General features: G+C 43.2%; 1 protein-coding gene and 1 long non-coding RNA gene across 2 annotated transcripts in view; both read left to right on the forward strand.

Moving 5' to 3' along the window:
* Positions 1 to 21,186, forward strand: part of LOC307203027 — a 180,261-nt gene that overhangs the window by 150,412 nt on the left and 8,663 nt on the right. The window lies entirely within an intron of this gene.
* Positions 1 to 21,186, forward strand: part of KLF13 (KLF transcription factor 13) — a 40,418-nt gene that overhangs the window by 10,569 nt on the left and 8,663 nt on the right. The window lies entirely within an intron of this gene.

Genomic DNA, 21,186 nt, shown 5'->3' on the forward strand with positions numbered 1-21,186 from the left:
ATGCAAAAGAAGTGAAATTTGATTCCAGTCAGGGCAATGAAAGAAAGGCACCAGAGCCACCTGGGATCAAGGCCATTATACCGTTCAATGAGAAAGAGAAAGCCCACTCCACTGGGAAGTCTGCCAGTGGGAGCCCCAGCGATATTAACAAGAGCTGTGCAAGTAAAGTGTGCTATGACTTTCATTGTAAGGCTTCCACAATTGCCCTTTCCAGTGGTTAATTCACACATAAGACGGTACCTTTGGATGTTCTGTCTCAAGCACCACAGAGTCTTCGTCTAGCTCTGAGGGGAAGAAAATGCTTTGTCTTTGCAGGGAGGGGAGAACTTCTCTGTTGATGGTTTTAATTTTCTTCCTCAATTCCCATTCATACACTACCACATCCTCCTCAAGCCCTCGTTGCTTTTTTAAATAGGGAATGGGATGACCCAGCTCTTTGGGTTTGGATATGCTGATGCTGATAAATGTCTGCTCACAGGACAGGGTTCATCCTTTGACACATAGAAAAGTTGACATTTTGTCTTGAATAGCTGGGGGAAGATTGAGAGATGTTGTGTTTCCTTCCATCTAATGCATTCCGGCTGTGTGTTTGCAGACATTCAGCAAACATAGTTGCAGCCTCGTGTGTGAACCAAGCAAAGGCAGTGTTGGATGATACCCAGTGACTGAGGTTATTGGGAAAGGAACCAGACTCTATAGCAGTAAGAGGATCACTCTGCCCAGGTTTGCCACTCTGTGACAGGGAGCTGCAGCCAGCCCTGTGTACCATACCTGTGAGGGAAGGGGAAGAAATTTGATTCAGTTTACATTTAAAAGCAATTTGTACTTCCCAAAACAAAACGTAGACAAAAACACAGCCACCCTTCATAATTTGAACTTCTCTGAATTTTGCAATGCTTTTCTCCAAACAAGAAAATTGTCCAGAAATGCATAGGCTTGGGTAAAAATGCACATATTAGTGAAAATAGCACACCCAAAAAAGTGTTAGGCCCTGCTTTGCAAAAATGTGTATACTGGGCAAAATAGCATACAAGCATGTGTATATTAGGATTCAATTCACACTAAAATGCTGATGAATTTTTGTGAGGACTTCTAAATAAATAAAGTAAATTCTATGGCTAATGGGGAACTATAAGGAACTGAATGCAAGACTGGAAAATAATAATAATAATAATAATAATAATAATAATAATAATAATAATTTATTATTTATACCCCACCCATCTGACTGCGTTTCCCCAGCCACTCTGGGCGGCTTCCAATCAAGTGTTAAAAACAACACAGCATTAAATATTAAAAACTTCCCTAAACAGGGCTGCCTTCAGATGTCTTTTAAAGAGAAGATAGCTGCTTATTTCCTTCACATCTGAAGGGAGGGTGTTCCACAGGGCAGGCGCCACTACCAAGAAGGCCCTCTGTCTGGTTCCCTGTAACCTCACTTCTCGCAATGAGGTAACCACCAGAAGGCCCTCAGTGCTGGATCTCAGTGTCCGGGCTGAACGATGGGGGTGGAAATGAGAAATTGAGAGAAAACTAAATCCCTATGTGTACACTTGTAATATCTAAAGTGTATACCAAGTAATATGAGAAGAGGTCCTTGGCTTACCATTCATAATCTGATCTGGGAAGTTTAAAGTAGAATCTCTACACCATTTCACATGTTAGACAGCAAAACACCTAGCTGTTGCCATCAAGAGTATTCAACAGGGAGCGACAATTTGAGAGCACCTGTACAGTACAAATGCTTCCAACCTTCCACCCAGTTTGCCATATTGACACTTTATATTTTTAGGTGTGTGCTTATTTTTAAAGGTGTAGAATTAAATAATCTCAGGTGTACATCTGAAAAGGTAATGCATGAAGAAGTCTTTCTTATTGGAATCTAGACTCTCAGTTTGAAGGTCCAGGGTGGTGTCTTGTTTTAGTTGCTCTCCATTATAGCTCTCATTTTAATAAATTGGCCTTTGGACAAAAGAATAAGTGGTGGAGGATTTTCTGTCTCTGGCGTCTATTTATCCAACACCCACAATTCCCCCTTCCAAACTCTTCTAGATAATGAGTCAAATGGCTTCATATCAGTTCCTTGGCAACATTAGCTAGAGATAATGACGAGGGAGTGCCAAGTGACTAATTAGCCCTGTTAACATATCAAGCTCACAATCGAGACAGTAGGCTTTGTTTTCCACTTTCCGACAGAAAATTAAGAGGGCAAAATGTATTAGATATTTAATGTTTTTTTTAAAGAACAATATAAATTCACCAAAAGGAGAAGACAAACTGATTTAACGAGGTTAGCCTAACCCTCTGACTCAAGTGATCTGTTGCAGATAACTGCAGTTGTGACTCAGAAATGTCTCTCTAAGCAGTTGGGCATGAACACAGGAGCATAGGAAGCTGTCCTCTAATGAAATAAACCCATGTAGCTCAGTCTTTGCTCCAGTGGCTGGCAGACGCCCTCCAGGGTTTCAGGCAGGGAGTCTCTCTCAGCCCTACTTTAAGATCTTTGGGAGTGAGTCTGGAACCTTCTTCATACAAAGCAGATGCTCTACCACTGGCAGTCAAGGAAGGCATCCTGAGAAAAGGACTCACATATCTTCTAAGTGGGTTTCGCAAAAGCCAAGGACAACTCACTCAGCATCAGAGATGCTGACTTGTGCCCAGGGGGCCCAGCTGCATCATGCACATGACGTCACAAGGTCAGGAGGAGGCTGAGTGCAGAGCCCAGCATGGCGCTGTTTCAATGGCCAGCAGCTCCTCTCTCACAGGAGGAGCAGCCACAACAAGGCGATCCCCTCCCAGCAGATATTAGGGGGGTGAAGACACCTTGGCCTCATAGAGATGGCACCCCTACTCAGCAAGGAATTTGCAGGAAGTTTTCCTTTAGATCTAAAAATGGAAAATTCCCTTGTATGTTAAATCTCCTCTATGTACACAATAAACTCAAATCCACAATAATTCAAGACCAGACTATACAAACCTCAAATCACAAGGAAAAATTGTTCCACCAGTCCTCAGATAAGGGAGGGAATTGCAAATCAAAAACTGCTAAAAATCCCGCTTAGAACTCTTTCCCGTCCTCAGGAAATGGGGAAAGATGAGCCAGTCAGTTTTGATGTCTCAGTTTCTCATTTTTGCAATGTTAATTTCAGTTTACAATGTCAGGTTGCATTAAAGAACAAAACAAAACCTAACAAACATTTTGTATGCAGTCATGCTTAATATACACATTTTGCAAGTAAATTTCCATAATGTATGTATGTTTTCACTAACATAACCAAGTCTACACACAGTTTCCCTATATGTAGATTGTTTTGTATGCATTTCCTGACAGGAGAATGGTATCACAAAATTTGGAAGAAAGTGAATTTTCAGGAAGATCTGTGTCTTGGTTCAAAATTTAGGTTGGATGGATTAAAATGTGAGTTCTTTTGTTTCTGAGGAACCATTTGATCCTGCATTGCCTGACCATCCACACTACTTGCAAACATGGGCTTAGTTCTGTGCTAGGTTCAGACTTAACTGATCCTCTTTCCATCAAGGTTATACCTAAAAAGGGTGTGTGATCAGAGCCAAGCCATATCTTGTGCAGAAGCTTCCCTTCCCTTAGGTGGAACTACTGAGCTCCACAAGGGCTTGCAATGCTGCAGCACTCTGAAGATCCCTCAGCCCAGCGTCTCCCATGTCTTGGAAGAGACCTTTTCGTATAGTGAGAGAAGGGAGAACAAGTTACTTGGGCAATGAAACCTAATTTCTACTTGCTTCAACTGCTGCATAGATAGAAATAGGTCACACAATCTACAATGCAGGTTATACATTGCTTTAAGCATGCTTTTTGTTGCTTAAGTGTCTGCAGCACTGTCCATTATCTTTTTTGATAAAAATATGCGACCTCAATCCAGATTGGAAACACAATGTGTGATGTCTAATCCTTTCCTCCCCACCTGTTTTCATGCCACAATTCACCCTGAGCTATTATTTGTCAAAAATGAAAGCAGCCAAGGCTGTTTGGTTCTTATATATAGGTAAAACACAGAAGCAAGTAATTGATCAGAATGGGGTATTTATCAGCTGTAACCCAAATGCTTTCCTAGGCAAGGCAGCTTTGTCACATTGGTGCTATAGAGATGTTAAACCAGTGTTCAGGGAGAACATGGCAGTCTTTAGAAGCACCACACCAGATGCTGCTTTTTATTTATTTATTTAAAAGATGTAAAATGTTTAAGGTGGCTACTAAAAGGAAAGAAACAGAAATACAACAAAAACATCTGTTGTTGTTTAGTCGTTTAGTCGTGTCCGACTCTTCTTGACCCCATGGACCAGAGCACGCCAGGCACTCCTGTCTTCCACTGCCTCCCGCAGTTTGGTCAGACTCATGTTTGTAGCTTCGAGAATAGTGTCCAACCATCTCATCCTCTGTCGTCCCCTTCTCCTTGTGCCCTCCATCTTTCCCAACATCAGAGTCTTTTCCAGGGAGTCTTCTCTTCTCCTGAGGTGGCCAAAGTATTGGAGCCTCAGCTTCACGATCTGTCCTTCCAGTGAGCACTCAGGGCTGATTTCCTTCAGAATGGATGCGTTTGATCTTCTTGCAGTCCATGGGACTCTCAAGAGTCTCCTCCAGCACCAGAATTCAAAAGCATCAGTTCTTTGGCGATCAGCCTTCTTTATGGTCCAGCTCTCACTTCCATACATCACTACCAGGAAAACCATGGCTTTAACTATACGGACCTTAACAAAAACACCTAGCACATCATTAAAATGAAAGCAACCACAAAGGAGCACTTTGGAAAATTTAAAACCAATGTTTAAACGAATCCACACACAAAAAAAGGCCTTCCTAGAGAGGAAGGTCTTAGCCCAGTGACAGAAGATGGCCTCACTGAGCAAGAAGGCACAGGGTTTGGGTGTGACCGTGAAAAAGGCTTTTGCCTTGGTCCTTGGGCCCATCAGGACTTTGGCCCATCAGGCAAAGAGGAGGACCCAAATAGGTGATTCCATATTCAGCACATGAGCACTTCTGAAAAGTCATAGGAAAATATACTCAGGCATATGCTGTGGTTTTTTTACTGGGAGGACAAAACAAGTGCCAACTTGACATTCAAAACATTAATATAAAGCAACAATTCAGAATCTGTTTGAAGAGAAAGCATTGTTTCCACATTTTCAAGCACAAATGCATTTTTCTGTTGTCTGGCTTTGCACGTTTGGTGCAGGTCCAAACCTGGAAACCTGGAACGAGTCCATGTTGGCCACGTGGTTCCCAGTTCTGTTTTATAACTTCATGCAGGACTCAGTGTTTTTCCTCCTTTTCCACTCCAAATAATCCTGGATCAGCTGTTTGGATGTTAGCTCTTGCTGACCCAGCCAAAAAAGAAAGGAGAAACCACAACCCAAATTTAAGTGCAACCATTTCAGAAGCAATTCTTGAGGGATTTCTCCCTCTGTGTACACTTCTATTTTTGTAGCTTGCTGGTCACCCACTTGGCTGTTGCTGGAGATGAAGCCTCACGTGGTCCAGTGAGATCATTATCTTACTGCATATTGTGAGACAACGGTCGGACAATGAGGGTTATTTAAGTGCAGACACAGAGGCCAGACAAACGTATCCTGTGTTTTGCAAAGCTTGCTATTTCAGTGGTTTGTGTACAGAAGGTACACTTGGGCTGAAAAAGAAAAATTGGTAACATTAACAGCGTCAACTAGCAACAAAGGAATAGTTTCTGAAGCTGTGCTCTTGACATTGAGTGCTGCAGGCAAATTAAATGAATAAATCCAAGCAGTTCTTGTGGATTGTGTCCACCAGGCAGTTCTCCTGCAAAGCCTCAATGAAAGAGAGGTGGACACCATTGCAGACAGAGGTGCCAGGCATTTGTTTTGCCTTCTTTGGGCTGCAGGGGAATGAAGTCCAGTCACCCAGCTAGGACTGCCAACCAGCTACAGTACTATGTATTGTACGGGTGCAATGACCAAAGCCATGGTTCCCTCCCAGGCACTTGTACTGAGGGTTGAGAAAAGAGCAAGCTCCAGATTATCTCTTTAGCACTTCCTGTAGTGTTAGCAGCACTGAAGTTACCTCCCTGGGGTGCAAGCCTGTGCAGTGTGTAGGGAGGTCCTGGGATGCCCAAACATCAGCCTCGCTGATGAGGTCCAAAGGAAAGCAGAGCAAGCTTGGCTGTAGGAGTTGCTGGGAGGCACTGCACAAAATGCCATCCAACCACCTTGGGGACTCCACTCCAGGTTTTACTCCTGAGCCTTTTCTTCTCCCAAGGACATTCCTCAAGGCAGCAGAGGTTTAGGATCATGGTTTTCTTTCTCCTAGTTGGGCTACCTTCCTAGGTTGACGAGCCCCATTTGCACCCACACATATTTTAGAAAATATGGCTTGAAACCATGCAGAGAGACTGCAGGGACAGATGAACACATAAGCAGAACGCCAGTTTATTAAGGGGAGAGATACATATGTCAGCTTTTACATCTCCCCAGGGACAGCATAATATGAAAAAAACCCCTTATGTCATTGTTCTTTGGCCTGTGAGCATTTTTGTAGGCTGGGGTTTTTCAGAGCAAGATCTCCCTCAGATGGTCCTTCAAGAGGATCTTCAGTGCTGGTTCTTCTCGGATGTGCATTCTCCCCAAGATCCACAGGCTGTGGGGTGGTGGGTTCATCCTGTCTGTGTCCAAGACAGGGTCAGAGCTAGGCATGATACCAAGAGGCCAATATTTCTGAATGGAAAACTCTACCTCCCCCTCCCCCTTCCCCACATTCCTGCTCACACCAGAACTTCCAGAGGAACCTAGAACATGGCAGATCAAATAAGCCCAAAAGACACAGACAAGCAAAATGGGACCCCCAAACAATGTGAGAAATAGAATCATAGAACCATAACACTGCAAGGGACCTCGAGGGTCATTCAGTCAGAGGCATACCTAGGGTCCCTTGTACAATGAGCTGTATCAGTCCCTCCTATGAAAAACCACATTACTGCAGAGAAGAGTGGGAAGCTTCTCCCACATTTGATCTCGCTAAGACAGCAGCTTTGTGTTCCCACAGACATCATACATCATACTGTCCATAGTCTGATAGGTGATGTTTGCACCCCCTGCTTGAGCCTGCATCCCTAGAAGGGTCCAGTTTTGCCTCTGTATCTAGTCCAACCCCTTGCAATGCAGGACTATCAACTAAAGCATTCATGACAGATGGCCACCCAGCCTCTGAAAATACAATATGTTGCAGCAATGATACATAGAAACATATCTAAAATGCAGCCAAAAAGGTTGAAAATACAAAATTCCCATATGAATCTGAATCTAGAAAAATTTATTGTAGGGTTGTTACTGATGAGATGTCTGGAATGCATATTATTTCACTGCTTTGTCAAAACCTATTTAGAATCATAGAACGGTAGAGTTGGAGGGGACCCCAAGGGTCATCTAGTCCAGCCCCCTGCATTGCAGGAATCTCAACTAAAGCAACCATGGCAGATGACCATCCAACTTCTGCTTATAAAAAAGGAACTTCTCAGGGCTGGCAGCAGAACAGATCCCTCTGTTTTCTTATGTGCTTCTGCCCCGAAAACATATTTGGTACAAATAATCCTAAGTAACTTAGTCAGTTGGTTTCCCTCACATGAGGCTTATTCTTTCCTGGAAGATTCAACACCAACCCCCCAAATTGGCAACCTGAGTCACTGAAGTCTCTGGCTCACCATCCAGGCTCTCCAGCAAGGACCACGGGGGAATCAAATCTAGTTTGCACTTAACAGGCATTTTTCAAAATGAAACCCAGGGAACAGCACATCCATCTTTCTAAATTCACACTTCTATAACTTTTGCAGTGCAGTTTTCCAGCCAAGTGATGTTTACAAAAATGTGTATGTTGGTGAAAATAGCATACCAAAATGTGTTATAGTAGGGGTGATTGCTTGCAAACCTGTATGTATTGTAGAAAATTGCATGTAATCAGGAGAAATTCACACCCAGATGCTGATGTTGAATATGTAAGCAATCAATCAATCAATCAATCTACATTTTATGTGTATATGTGGAGAGCTGAACCTGAAAAAATGAGAAACTGAAATCGAGATTGACAGATTCGCCCATCCTAGCCTGCAGCCTGCTATCAAGCGCTGAAAGGATCCATGCGCTCAGATCTTCTTCTAGTCTTGCCTTCAGGCCTCTCTTCTCAGGATTAAATGGAGAGCAGGCCTTTTGGAGTCTTAACCACACCCTTTGAACACTCTGCTTGTACTTTCTGATCTTTTTAAAAGGAAGAAAAGGTCCCTGATAGTGAGCAGCACATTTGCTATGTTTCCCATTAGAACACCCCGCCCATTCAAAGCTAGCATGGAGGGAACAGAGCCATGTCACTCTTATATCACTAGGGAGTTTTGTGTTACAGAAGGTCTGGTCACGTGATCTGGCAGCCTGAATTTCTAAAAACATTTTAGCTGCTTGATTTTGTTAATTGCATCACATGGCCTTCTCAAGAAGCTTCATACCACAAAGTCTTAGACAGGAAACAGGAGGTCATTTTGTGTGTCAGATCTCCACCGCTTGCCTCATCTCTTGTGCACAGACATTTCAGTAAGTACTGTTGTGATCTCTTGGGGAAAAGTTAACTTATCAGAGAGCAAGACTCTTGCTCAAACTTTTTTTAAAAAAGTAAAAGTTACTTCTTGCTTAGACTGGAGACTGTGGACTCTGTGTGGTCTGGCAAAGCCAAAACTGCACAGCCTATCCCTGGCATAGGAGAGCAGTTTCCAAACATCCTTCCTGTACAACTGCATCCACAACAGCAGTTCTCCACTTCCATTGACTTCAACAAGGGCTATGCTACAGGCAGCTGGGTTCCAGGACTCAGAGGTCTGCCCATCAAAGTGGCCCAGGAGGGCATCTGGTCCAGCGTGGGAAGGGAGCAAGTTCCAGAGCAGCAGACAATGATCCAAGGGGCCAGAGGCAGGTGGATAGTCAAAGCCAAGCCCTTCTCATGTTACTGAGCAGCCCACGGCTTCCTAACAACTCTGGTAATGTTAGAAACGCCAGGCTACACAGGAAAAACTGGTGGTGTGTCCTTCCTCAACAGGGTACTCAAACAACCAAAACAGAGTTTGGCTGAAGGAATCAACCCTCAGCAGGAACATAAAATTCAGGGGCATGTTTAGCTGGCCGAGGCATATATATATATAACTGAGTAAATGGACCCCGTTAATAGCTCTGGCCATTAACCATCTCCTTCCTGTTCCTTGTGAAGGGGCAGTTCATCATGGCAACTGTAGCACCACAGAACTGTATTGGCAGCTTCTGGGATACAGAGGCTCTGTTCAGGAATAGCCTGCATTTCATGGCATATATCAAAACGCTGCAAGGTTTTCACAGTGCTTTTACAGAAAACAAAGTCTTCCTGAAGCATTTACATTTGATTTCCCACTCGTTCCTCTATTTACTTAAGTCCTAATGATATGCTTGGGACTACACATTTCTGGCCATTTCCCAAGCTATGCTTTTTTCCACACAGCAGAGTTGCAAGGCCTAATAAAGGATGCAAAGGGGAGCATCAACTGAAGCACTGCTAGGGAAGGTATTTTCCGTGTCCTGCCCTGTGCTGTGCAGGGAATCACAGCAGACCCCAGTTTTATAAGCCACCAAATCTAGAGAGATCAGGGTTGATGTAAAATGGAGCTTATGAGAAATCCCTCTGGAGACATCTTTAAATACTGCTTTTCATGATTTCTGAAATATTTCCTCCATCTTCATAAAGGCTCAACTAACCTTTTGGTTCTGAGGCCTGAGGAAGCAAGCTAGGGAACTAGAAAGAATTGTGGGGAATTGATTATACAAACTCAATCAATACTTTACACTCAATCTGTGTATTTGGCTTTGACTTGACTGAGCCAGCTGAGAGGGGGGAAAGGTAGTATGACAGCCTGTGAATCTCAGTCTAACCAACTATTCTGCAACTGTTCATGGTCTTCCATTACAATAGGGATGGAGAACCTGTCATCTTCCAGGTATTGTGAGCCTCCAACTCCCATCAGTCCCAGCCAGCATGGCCAATGATTAGGGATGATGGGAATTGTAGTCGAGCAATATTTGGAGGGTTAGAGATCTCCTTCCACAGTCTCAAAATTGATTGGTTGCTAGGGCTTCAGGTTTTAATCAGTAAATTAATCAACTCAATCTTTAGTTGATTAAACAGGGCATATTTGATTAAGGGTACACATCATTGTTTATTAGCACCTGTTTTACTTCTGGTTTGCTGCTGTCCCTAGAGAAATAAAAATTACTATTAAGGGTGTCATTTGCATCTTAAAATAAGTTGTAACTTCTGCTTAGAGAAATGTTAACTCTCACTTTTATTGCAAGAAGGAACCTATATTGGTAACAGTCACACTTATAATTGATCAGCTAAAAGGCAGGTGATAAACCAAGCAGTATTTACTGAATCAAGCAAGGCCTCTACTAAAAATCCAAACTCTTTAAAATATTGCTTTCTGGAATGCAGCTCACATTCCTTACCAACAAAGACACTTGTAAATGCATGTGTATCCAGGGGTTACAAAAGCCCAGCTTTTGATTTCAGGAAGAAGCTTTTATAAGGTGAAGGCGATGAGTTTATAATGCCACCCAACAGTAATTGCACTTTGTAAGCCTGAACACAAGTCTAGTGTTGAAATATCAGCCAATGAAACAATTTTTCAAATACTTCATTCCTGGTAGTTGTATGCTGTATTCTAATTGCCTGGGGTTGCTGTAAACTGCTTAATTGTGCCCACCCTCCTCTTCTGTGTTTCTATATTCAGTGGAAAATCAAAGGGAGACCTCCTTTCCTCTCTACTTCCCACATTATAACAGTCATGAACTCATGGTATCAGATCAGACCACCTGAGTGTTTGGGCAGAGTCGTATGGGAAATGTGGTCCCTGAGATATCCAATGCTCAGACCATTTAAAATTTAAAAAATCTGAACCAACACGTTGAATTTGAACTGGAACCTACTGGAAGCCAGTGGTTTGGAATGGCTGATACACTGCAGGGTCAAGGAACTTTTCTCTTGAAGAATTCCAGTAATTTCCCAACATCTATGGCAAGAGTGGGGAGCATTTTTTGGCCCAAGTGCTGCATTCCCTCACGGGGGAGACTTCCGGAGGGCCACGTGCAAGTGATGGGCAGGGTCAGAACCACCAGCTGGTACGACGTGACTGGTGAACGTGACTTTAACCTTTGTAGAGCAGGTTACATTCCAATAATGAAATCAAGAAAATGTCAGGTTCATACACACTTCACTATCCTTTATATTAACAGCTCCATGACTCATTGCAGCTAGTTGTAAAGCGCTGGAGGAGAGTGTGGAGCTGGTCCAATGTAGTCTGGGGAGGCGGTGCGGCCCAGAGACCATCCTGAAGGCTGGGAGGGCAATATTTGGTCTCTAAGCCTGAGAGTCCCTCTTTCTGATCTGTAGGCCAGTTTTCTCAGCTGGCTATGCCTTGTCCGTATCATTCTGTACTGCAAACGAGAGCTTGTAATTGGATGTTTCTCCACACCAAAAATAAAATAAAACCCTGCACAGAAAACCAGTTGTCAGGAAGAAATAATTGTAGCCTTTTCTGTGTGCAATAATTATTTATTCCCTGCAAACGGAAAGTTCAGTCACATGCGCTATGCCTGCAATCTGCAAGGGAATAATCCAGAAACAGGTTTGCCAACTAACTCCTTTGCATTTCTGAGAACTGGCATCAACAGCTTAATTTCAAGTCTGAAAGGAATCTTCTTTGGTATGGAGCTGTTGAGCAGCAGCTCTGGTGTGCTTTTGTCTTCCCCTGCAGCGTTCTGGTTGACTCCGAGTCATCTGTATTGTTTTACTAAACAATACGTAGCCTGTAGGCACTTCTGCCTTGGTGTACCCTGCTCATCCCTGCTCTGCTTTTTGGTACATTTACAACTGCTGATCTGGAGGCAAAGCAATCAGTGACAAGTCTGGGCAGTCTGAAAGCAATTAACAGATTGCTCAGAGGATGGAGCCAGGCCAAAGTCTGAGGCTTTATAGGGCCCAAGGCTCCTGTGTGTCACCTGCTGAGGGATGGAATCATAGAATCATAGAATGGTAAAGTTGGAAGGGAACCCAAGGTTCATCTAGTTCACCCCCTCCAGGATGCATCAGCCCATTTCTGATCCATGACATTCTCACGTGTTTGTGTTCAGAGGTCTGCTTTGTTCCATTTTTGCATTAATTCATGAAGGTTTTTTAAATTAAAACATTCAGAATTCAATGTTAACTGTTAACTATTTAGATATGTTTTTTAACTGTCAGGGCTGTGGGCAGAGGTATGCTAGCAATGTGCTCAGACTGACATGTGTCTTCTGACACCAGGCTGTTTTGAACAAAGCACCCTTTCCCCATCATTTCCCATCACCAGAGTCCCCCCCCCCAGTGAGCTTTAAGTGTGCATAACATGGGCTGTGCACTCTGTTGTATGTGTGAGGTTCCCATACTGATAGTGGTGTGTTGTGACTGAGTCATGGGTTCAACCATAATCTGTCATAGTGGTATGGGCAGGCTGGTCTTCCATGCGGAGTAGCTGTTGATTCTTTCCCTCCTCAACACAGCGTGGCCAGGGAGGAGGTCCACCGTCCACCCATGACTCAGCCCTAGTTTTAGCCATCACCAGTTTGTGTGTCTGTGTGTGTGTGTTTGGGCAAATATTTCATGGTGTGTCCGGCTTTCCACAAAATCTTTCCACAAAATCTTCAGTGAGTAGATCTTGTACAGGATCATGTTCTGAATTATTCACAGTTCTTCACAAGGACATGGAATGACAGGTTTTTGGAACAATCACCCCCCAAAAAACAACAACACTGAATTATTCAACAGAGGGACACCACTTGGTCAGGGCTAGATCCTTGGCTGCCAATATATTGGATTGATTATGAGCCTTAATTTTCCCCAGAGATATATACCTTCCTCCTTCTTTCTCAGAACCTTACTTAAACTGATCTTCTCCAAGACTTAAAGCTTGCTATGTGCCTAGGTTCACCGCATTGATGGTCAGCAGAAAGACTAAAAATATAACCAGACTGGAAACTATATAACCGTCAGCTCTGGGCAGTCCCCCAAGTTTTGGAAATGAGATTATTTTTTTTAGAGTTTTAGAGTGTTGGGGGGGGGGTCAGCTCCGCTGTGTCTTGGAATTTCCAAGGAAGCAACCCCACTTGGTTAACCCAGGTCAAATAGGTTGAGGTCATTTATCTGGCTCAGGAAAATTAAACTTCAGGAGTTACCCAATATGGAAACATCAAATATTTTTTTGGAAATAAACTGATGTCAAGATGACTTTACTTCATGAATATTTTGTAGTGAAGAGGGAGCCAGAAGAAAGAGAGAAAATGAATAATTCAGACAGGGGAGTGAGGTTTCATTTTTATATTTTTCACAGAAAATGCAGAAGGTCTCTTCTAAGCCATCTTTCCAACATCAAGGTGGCACAGATTTTTTTTTTTTAAGCATTGCCAAGACTGTGGTTAAAACTGAGTTCAGGCCATGATGACACATAAGCTGGCATTTGTATGTGTTGGAGACTCTTTGAGCTTTTACAACTCTAAAGAGTTGAGGGGGGAAATAAATGAAATCTGTAAAGGGAATAAATAACTTGCAGGGCTTAAAATAGCTCTGTTTCCGGCTTGTTGGAAGAGGGGTGAGCTCTGGGTTTCTTTTGCGCATTCTGGTAAGAAAGCACCTTTGATACTGTTCAAAGCAGGGGCAGCATAATGCATCAGCTGTCTCGTGGATGGTTCCAAGTTTGGCTTGTTGGTCAGTTTGAAGTGCATATATAAAACAGTGGAAGTGGAAATATTTTCCCAGACCACGCCAAGAGTTATTTAAGGATGCTTTGTTTAAAAATACTTGCTGGTTTACTCAGACCACAGTTCCACCCCAATAAACCCTATGTGATTGGTCTATCTTTGAAAATCTCCTCCCTTTTGCCTTCTGGAGAAATAATATTCTAGCTGTTCTTTTAGTGGTCAACAGAATAAACCAAGCCTGATTGATAAATGCTTTTGGCGGTGTCCTGATTCACGTGGTGTGGGAACTTTGCCCACTTGTGAGGTGTGCAATGGTTTGACTTTCCTCCTCAAATAAGGAGAGACTCTACTAACAAGCCAATTGTGCAGATGGATCCACAAGTGGAGTGCCTGATACCAAAGATGTGGGGCTTATAACTGACTCCCCTGGAAATGTTTTCATTTACACCACCTCGTTTGCAAGGATAACTTCAAGTTGTTGCAACTGCTGCCTGCTTCTCTCACATCACACTCCCAACTCTGACCAGTTACTGGCTTGCACTGGCGGAGCCCTGCAGGCATAAGGTTTACACCAATGACAGTCTCCTGTCTGTGCAAGGATCTGTTTATTTATTTATTTGCAAAAATGCATATGCCACCCACTTTAAGAAAAACATTTCTGTGAATGACATAAGATCAGCAATAAAACTACATCCATAAAATAAACACAAAATATATCACAAATCAGGTGGACGTTACTTGGGAAAGGATCATCTCCTGCCCCTGGGAGAGCCTAGGTGAATGGCTGAGTTTTAAGCAGGTTTTAAGATGGCTTTGGTGCTTGCCTGATGTCTTCCCAAAGTGCATCCAAAAAGGCAGGCCGCGCTATATTTCAGGCCCTGGTCCTAGTGAACATATGACAAACCTCAGGAGCATTTGGCTGAGGACCTAAAGAACTGGAAAGGGTTATACTAGCGAAGGTATTCTCAAAGGTAGCTGGTCCCAAGTTGCTTAGGCCTTTATTTGCCAATAGATAACAAGCTACCACAGGAGAAGGTCTCTGTCCACCCATCCGAATCCCCAGCCATTTCTCTCCTCTCTTCACAGTAGGATTGATACTGATTGTAGAGAAGATCAAGCATTTGTGAAACATCTGCAGAGACTGGCAGTCAACAGGGAATGCTGCCATGCAGTGCTTGCCAATGTTAACGTTCCTGTTCCAGCTTCAAAAAATCTTTCTTTCTTTCTGAGAAGGCATAATAATAACAAAACAAAACAATAACAATTTATTATTTGTACCCTGCCCATCAAACATTAAAAACTTCCTGATACAAGGCTGCCTTCAGATGTCTTATAAAAGTTGTATAGTTATTTATCTCCTTGTCATCTGATGGGAGTGTGTTCCACAGGGCGGGTGTCACTACCGAGAAGGCTCTGTGCAATTTCCTTTGCAACAAACTGCTTGGAAGGCACTGCACTGCCTCCTAAGAGTCCTCGGGAACCCAATGTAAATACAACATGTTGGTATGAGTTTGTTCTTTATGCTTTGTTTGTTCTTCTGGGCAGAAGTGAAGCTGCCACGTGATGTATGCAAGATTGTCATTTTAGCACATTTTTAAAAATAGTTTTTATTATGCAGGTTTTGTTTTAATTAGATGCATGCCTTCAAGGATATGCACTGAACTGAAATGCATTTGATGATGAGTAATTAGCAAACAGATAAGACCTAAATTGTAAGTAGGCCCATCTTGCTGCTCTGCTTCCAGTATTTGTTGTCCTTATGACAATATACTTAAGTTACACCATATACAGTAATATAAAAGAATACAATACATAAAAGTCTAAAATCAGCTGGCACCTCAAGGCAGCCTCAAGGCAACTCATGTGAATGTTAGGTAGAAAACACTATTATTTGTTTTATTTTATAAATGTTTTTTATCTCTTGACTGTAAGAACTCCCCCCCGCCCCGCTGCCCCAAAGTGGACTACTACAGCTCCCTCCAGCTACAGTAACCTACTAGGAATGCCCAGCTTTTTATATAAGTGTTAACTCATCAGGTGGGGGTTCATGTAAGCGAGCCCCCTCAAAGTGTGAGTTATGGATGGGTGGTGACTCCTGTTTCTATTATAATTTGTATGTGTGACAGGGACTAGAAAGCAGCATCCCTTTCCCCCAATTATCTGGGGAATATGCGAAAGCATAAATCCTCTCCAGATTGGTTCAATGTGTTCGGCCAAATCCTCAGCTTTTGCCAAATCTGATATGGTGTTGCCACAGAAGTGTGGCTTGCAATATCTTTACTGTGCTGCCTTGGCACACAGACACCATTCTCTGGTATCCCTGCTGTAACCCAAAGCTCTTTAATAACACGACAAGGAGTAAGAAGCACAGTTTGAGCAGGGAGGAAATGCTTACTAGGTTAGCTAAAGGTCTGCCATTCCTCTCTTTGGTTGCCTTCAAAATATTGGATAGAAAGCAATTTTTTACTCCCTCTTTCAGAGTACTGGACAACAAGCATGGGCAGGGGCAGCTATTTTGCTGCAAAAGGGGGGGGGGGAGCCTGTAGAATTCAGGTTGCTGCAAGAAGACTTTGCCACATTGCTACTTCCCTAATAAATATGAGGCAACGAGTTCCTATAATCTCCATTTCTCTTGATTGCTTTATTTCCTGCCAGGAACAGAAGAGCACTTTGTACAATCTCACCTGCTCAAAAAACCGCATCCCCACCCCTCAACCCCAGTTGAGAGTTTCCATACAGGGTGTTGGTGCGGAGCAAAGTCTCATCATAATTAATATCCTATGGCATGTTTGTTTCTGTGGTGTTTGTGCAAAGCTTTAGGTTTAGGCTAACTTTACAGGCTGTTTTCCACAAGACACCAAAGGATCTTGTAGCAATTCTTAAGTGCATGATAATATTGTACCTGTGCACACCAAGCATGTTCCGTTCCTGTTTCTAGGCTCATTTACATCTGCCAATTAGAGTGCCTAGTAGATACCATGGTTTGAGTGTCCGCTAGACTAGGTGGGGCAGCTAGGGGGGTCACAGGGACATGGCCAAGTTGTCTCAGTTCTTTCCCCATCCTCCTCCTTAGTAAAAAAGGAATGGGCACTTTAACCTTTCACTTTCATCAGTACTTAGCACAGAAGTGCCTTACCTCGGTTGAAAAGGGGGTCACTACTGTACAATTTCTAATGTGGGTTCATGCTGCAATAACTGCACATTATTCAAGAGTAAGCCCTACTGAATTCCAATATGAGGATTGCTCCCTCATACAGTATGTATGTGCAGGATTGAAGCCTGAACTGGTTGGTCTTAAAGGTGTCACATACGACTGTTAAAAACAGACCCTATAAATTTTGGACCTATGGGAAAAATATAGGTCTCCTCCACTTTATTCATTTCTACATCTTTTGTCCAGAATGTGGGATAAAGTGGAGGGGAGTTAAGGGGACAAGGACTTGGGAGGCCGAGGTCAAAATCAGCCACAAACCTCAGCTTGTGACATTGTGCCGTTCATGGTCTCTCAGCCTAACCTACTGCACAGGGTTGTTGATGGAGTGGCTATAAATGTAATACTGATAATATAGAAAAATATATAGCAAATATATAAAAAATCAACAATATGAATATGAATTGAAAGCTGTTGCAAAGCAATGATAATGGTTAAGGGAATTCCCCACCCCAGATTACCATTCCAGCTTTAGAAATCACATCCTCCTTGGCAGCAGCATTTGCTAATCATGGTTGCTATGAAAACACAGTCAACCTGATACTTGCTTGGTGCAGTTGATAACATGATCGGAAGCCCCCACCACCTTTTGTTCTGGCTGAGAAAATCCAGTGCTCCCTTTACAGTCTCTCACACTTTAGCGTGAGCTAATGGAAAAGTTCAGGTGTATCCACTGCCAGGCTACATGTGCACTGCACACAGGGGGGAAGCAAAATGCAGGACGTTTTGCATTCTGCACAGGGTCACAGAAGAAATCAGTTCCCCTCACCCTGGCAGTGATTTGACAGAATGGAACAGCCTCACATAACCACCTGAAATGAACTTTGGAAGGCTTTCGCTGAAGGCAATTTGACCTGAACCTTTCAAAGGGGCAAGGAGGGTGCATTCTTATGTTTGCATTTTACCAACAAATCAGAGGTAGCTCTGTCAGTCAATTGGAACAGGCAAAATCATAGCAATACAGAGCTATATTCCCCAAATGCCCTGCATTATTTTGCTTACTATCCGGAAGCCTTCTGCGAACCTTAAATATTTGCTCACTACTTTGTGATTCTGCAGTTGTCTTTAATTAAACCTAGAATCATAGAATCATAGAATCATAGAGTTGGAAGAGAGCACAAGGGCCATCGAGTCCAATCCCCTGCCAAGCAGGAAACACCATCAGAGCACTCCTGACATATGGTTGTCAAGCCTCTGCTTAAAGACCTCCAAAGAAGGAGACTCCCCCACACTCCTTGGCAGCAAATTCCACTGTCGAACAGCTCTTACTGTCAGGAAGTTCTTCCTAATGTTTAGGTGGAATCTTCTTTCTTGTAGTTTGGAGCCATTGCTCTGTGTCCGCTTCTCTGGAGCAGCAGAAAACAACCTTTCTCCCTCCTCTATGTGACATCCTTTTATATATTTGAACATGGCTATCATATCACCCCTTAACCTCCTCTTCTTCAGGCTAAACATGCCCAGCTCCCTTAGCCGTTCCTCATAAGGCATCGTTTCCAGGCCTTTGACCATTTTGGTTGCCCTCCTCTGGACACGTTCCAGTTTGTCAGTGTCCTTCTTGAACTGTGGTGCCCAGAACTGGACACAGTACTCCAGGTGAGGTCTGACCAGAGCAGAATACAGTGGCACTATTACTTCCCTTGATCTAGATACTATACTCCTATTGATGCAGCCCAGAATTGCATTGGCTTTTTTAGCTGCCGCGTCACACTGTTGGCTCATGTCAAGTTTGTGGTCAACCAAGACTCCTAGATCCTTTTCACACGTACTGCTCTCAAGCCAGGTGTCACCCATCTTGTATTTGTGCCTCTCATTTTTTTTTGCCCAAGTGCAATACTTTACATTTCTCCCTGTTAAAATTCATCTTGTTTGTTTTGGCCCAGTTCTCTAATCTGTCAAGGTCGTTTTGAAGTGTGATCCTGTCCTCTGGGGTGTTAGCCACCCCTCCCAGTTTGGTGTCATCTGCAAATTTGATCAGGATGCCCTTGAGTCCATCATCCAAGTCGTTGATAAAGATGTTGAATAAGACCGGGCAAAAGACAGAACCCTGCACTTCATCTGCTGTTGGATCACTGCCCTATCTTGTCTGGGAAAGGTGAATGTGCCATGCCCAGAGATCTTCATCACGTGCTGGAACAGAGTATGATTTTGCAGAAGATCTAGTAATGGCCCCTCAGCCACAAAGGGAAAGGGATGAGACATTGCTGCTGCTGCTGCTGCTGCTGCTGCTGTGAGTGCTGGAAGGAAGGCCGCTCCCTGCTGCAAGGCCCATTTCCACCTGGCCTAGGGGGCGGGGCCCAGACTCACCTGAAGGGACATTGCTGGAACAACTCTTGGGTTGGGGAAACTGGCTAAAATGTTTTAAACAGTTCTAATTTTGGTTCCTCTGTTTTGTTTTTGTTGGGTTGGTGTTGGTTATTATTGATAGTGTCTTCTTTATTGGTTTGCTTGTATAAGGTATTTTGTTTTTTAATGTTTGATGTTTTGCTGTTTATATATGTTGTAAGCCGCCCAGAGTGGCTGGGGAAACCCAGCCAGATGGGTAGGTTATAAATTTAAAAATAATTATGATTGGTCCTAGCAGTAATGGCAAGCACTTCTGCTCCCTTGGAAGAAACAGGTGATTCAAACAAGAAGGTCAAGTAAGAGTAGCCAAGCTGGTCTTACTAATATTTATTTTTATCTATTCATCTTATGGGTAGGAGAAAACACTGGCAACTTGATGGATCTTCTTCTTTCCTACATTAAAGCTTGTTGTACATTCAGCTTCTGTGGTCTGATTTGATTAAAACTGTAGAGTGCTAGTTGAATTAGGGAAAACATGCCTGATATAATTCAAGGGGCAAGTGGGACTGACAACCTCATCACGCCTTCTCATTCATCTCCCTGTCAAAACCCGACGCATGAACCGCATGAATTACTTCTTCTCCTGTGCAAAAAGCAGCTCAATAGGAAAAGGCAATCTGGCTAAGAAAGAAGAGAGCTAGACAATGGATGTTGAGGGAAAGCCACTGTTGGATGTGATGAGTTGCCGGGAAGCAGTGAGACAGGAACAATATCCAGTGAAATTAACAAAAAGCAGGGTTATGGTCTTCATGGAACCCATAATGTATTTCTTTTTTAAAAAATCCCCTCATTCACCTGTGAGACTCTGATATGGGATGTAAAATAAGGTTGTTGTTTTTTAAACTTTATTACTAAACTTTGGAATTAATATCTTGGGATCTAATGGTAAAGTTTGGATGGTGAAACTGTAATGCTTTAGGATGCGGTTCCTGATGAGCTACCTTCTCCCCTATGTACCTGCCCACTTACTAAGATCACCTACAGAGACCTTCTCTTGCTATACCCAGACTTGAGAACCTCCAACCCAGGGAGGTTTGCTGGCATTCTGCCACTGTGTTGAGGCCCGCTTGTTAAGCAAGCTCAGAGGCTGAATTTAATTCCTTACTTATTGCAATTATATGCAGCCTTTCTGGTTTTAAAGTGCTTTTAAAGTGCTTAACAGCTTTTTAAAAGTGCTGTTTGTTTTTTTTATTTTTGTAAGCTGCCTTGAAATACAGGAGAAATGGCAGGGTCTAAAATATATTTTTTGTTGTTGTAGAAAGTGATGAATAAGTGTAACAACAACAACAACAACAGCTGAGTTTTTTGTATGGGTTCCCTAAAGCAATATGACAAAATAGCCCCATAATGTGCATACAGTTGGATGAGCAAAATGGAGAAGTGTTGCTTCATGCTGAGTAGAAACTTCTACTGAGAGCACGCAGGTGGGGGCTGTTGGGTATCTGGGAGCAACTCTGCTGGCTCAGAGGGGTTTGCACTGGTTAAGACAAAGCAAGAGACCTCCAGCTTCCCAGGCTATCCCTATACTTTTATCACTATGCTGACCTCCCCCCCCCCCCCCCTTAAAGTTTATTTAGACTGGTAAGTATAAGGTTCCATCCTCTTTACAACTTCCTGCTCCTCCTCTCACATTTTTTCTGGACCTTGAGGTGAGAGTTAATCTTGGATCTTTCTTTTGAGAGCAAAGGGGGGGAAGCATGGATTCTTTGCTCCTCCAACTAGATAGTTAGCTAGGACTATAGAACGCTTCCCTATTGAGAATGTAGTTCAGGGGTAGGCAACCTAAGGCCCGGGGGCTGGATGCGGCCCAGTCGCCTTCTCAATCTGGCCTGCGGACA

Source organism: Podarcis cretensis (assembly GCF_951804945.1).
Source record: "Podarcis cretensis genome assembly, chromosome: 14".
Classification (NCBI taxonomy): domain Eukaryota; kingdom Metazoa; phylum Chordata; class Lepidosauria; order Squamata; family Lacertidae; genus Podarcis; species Podarcis cretensis.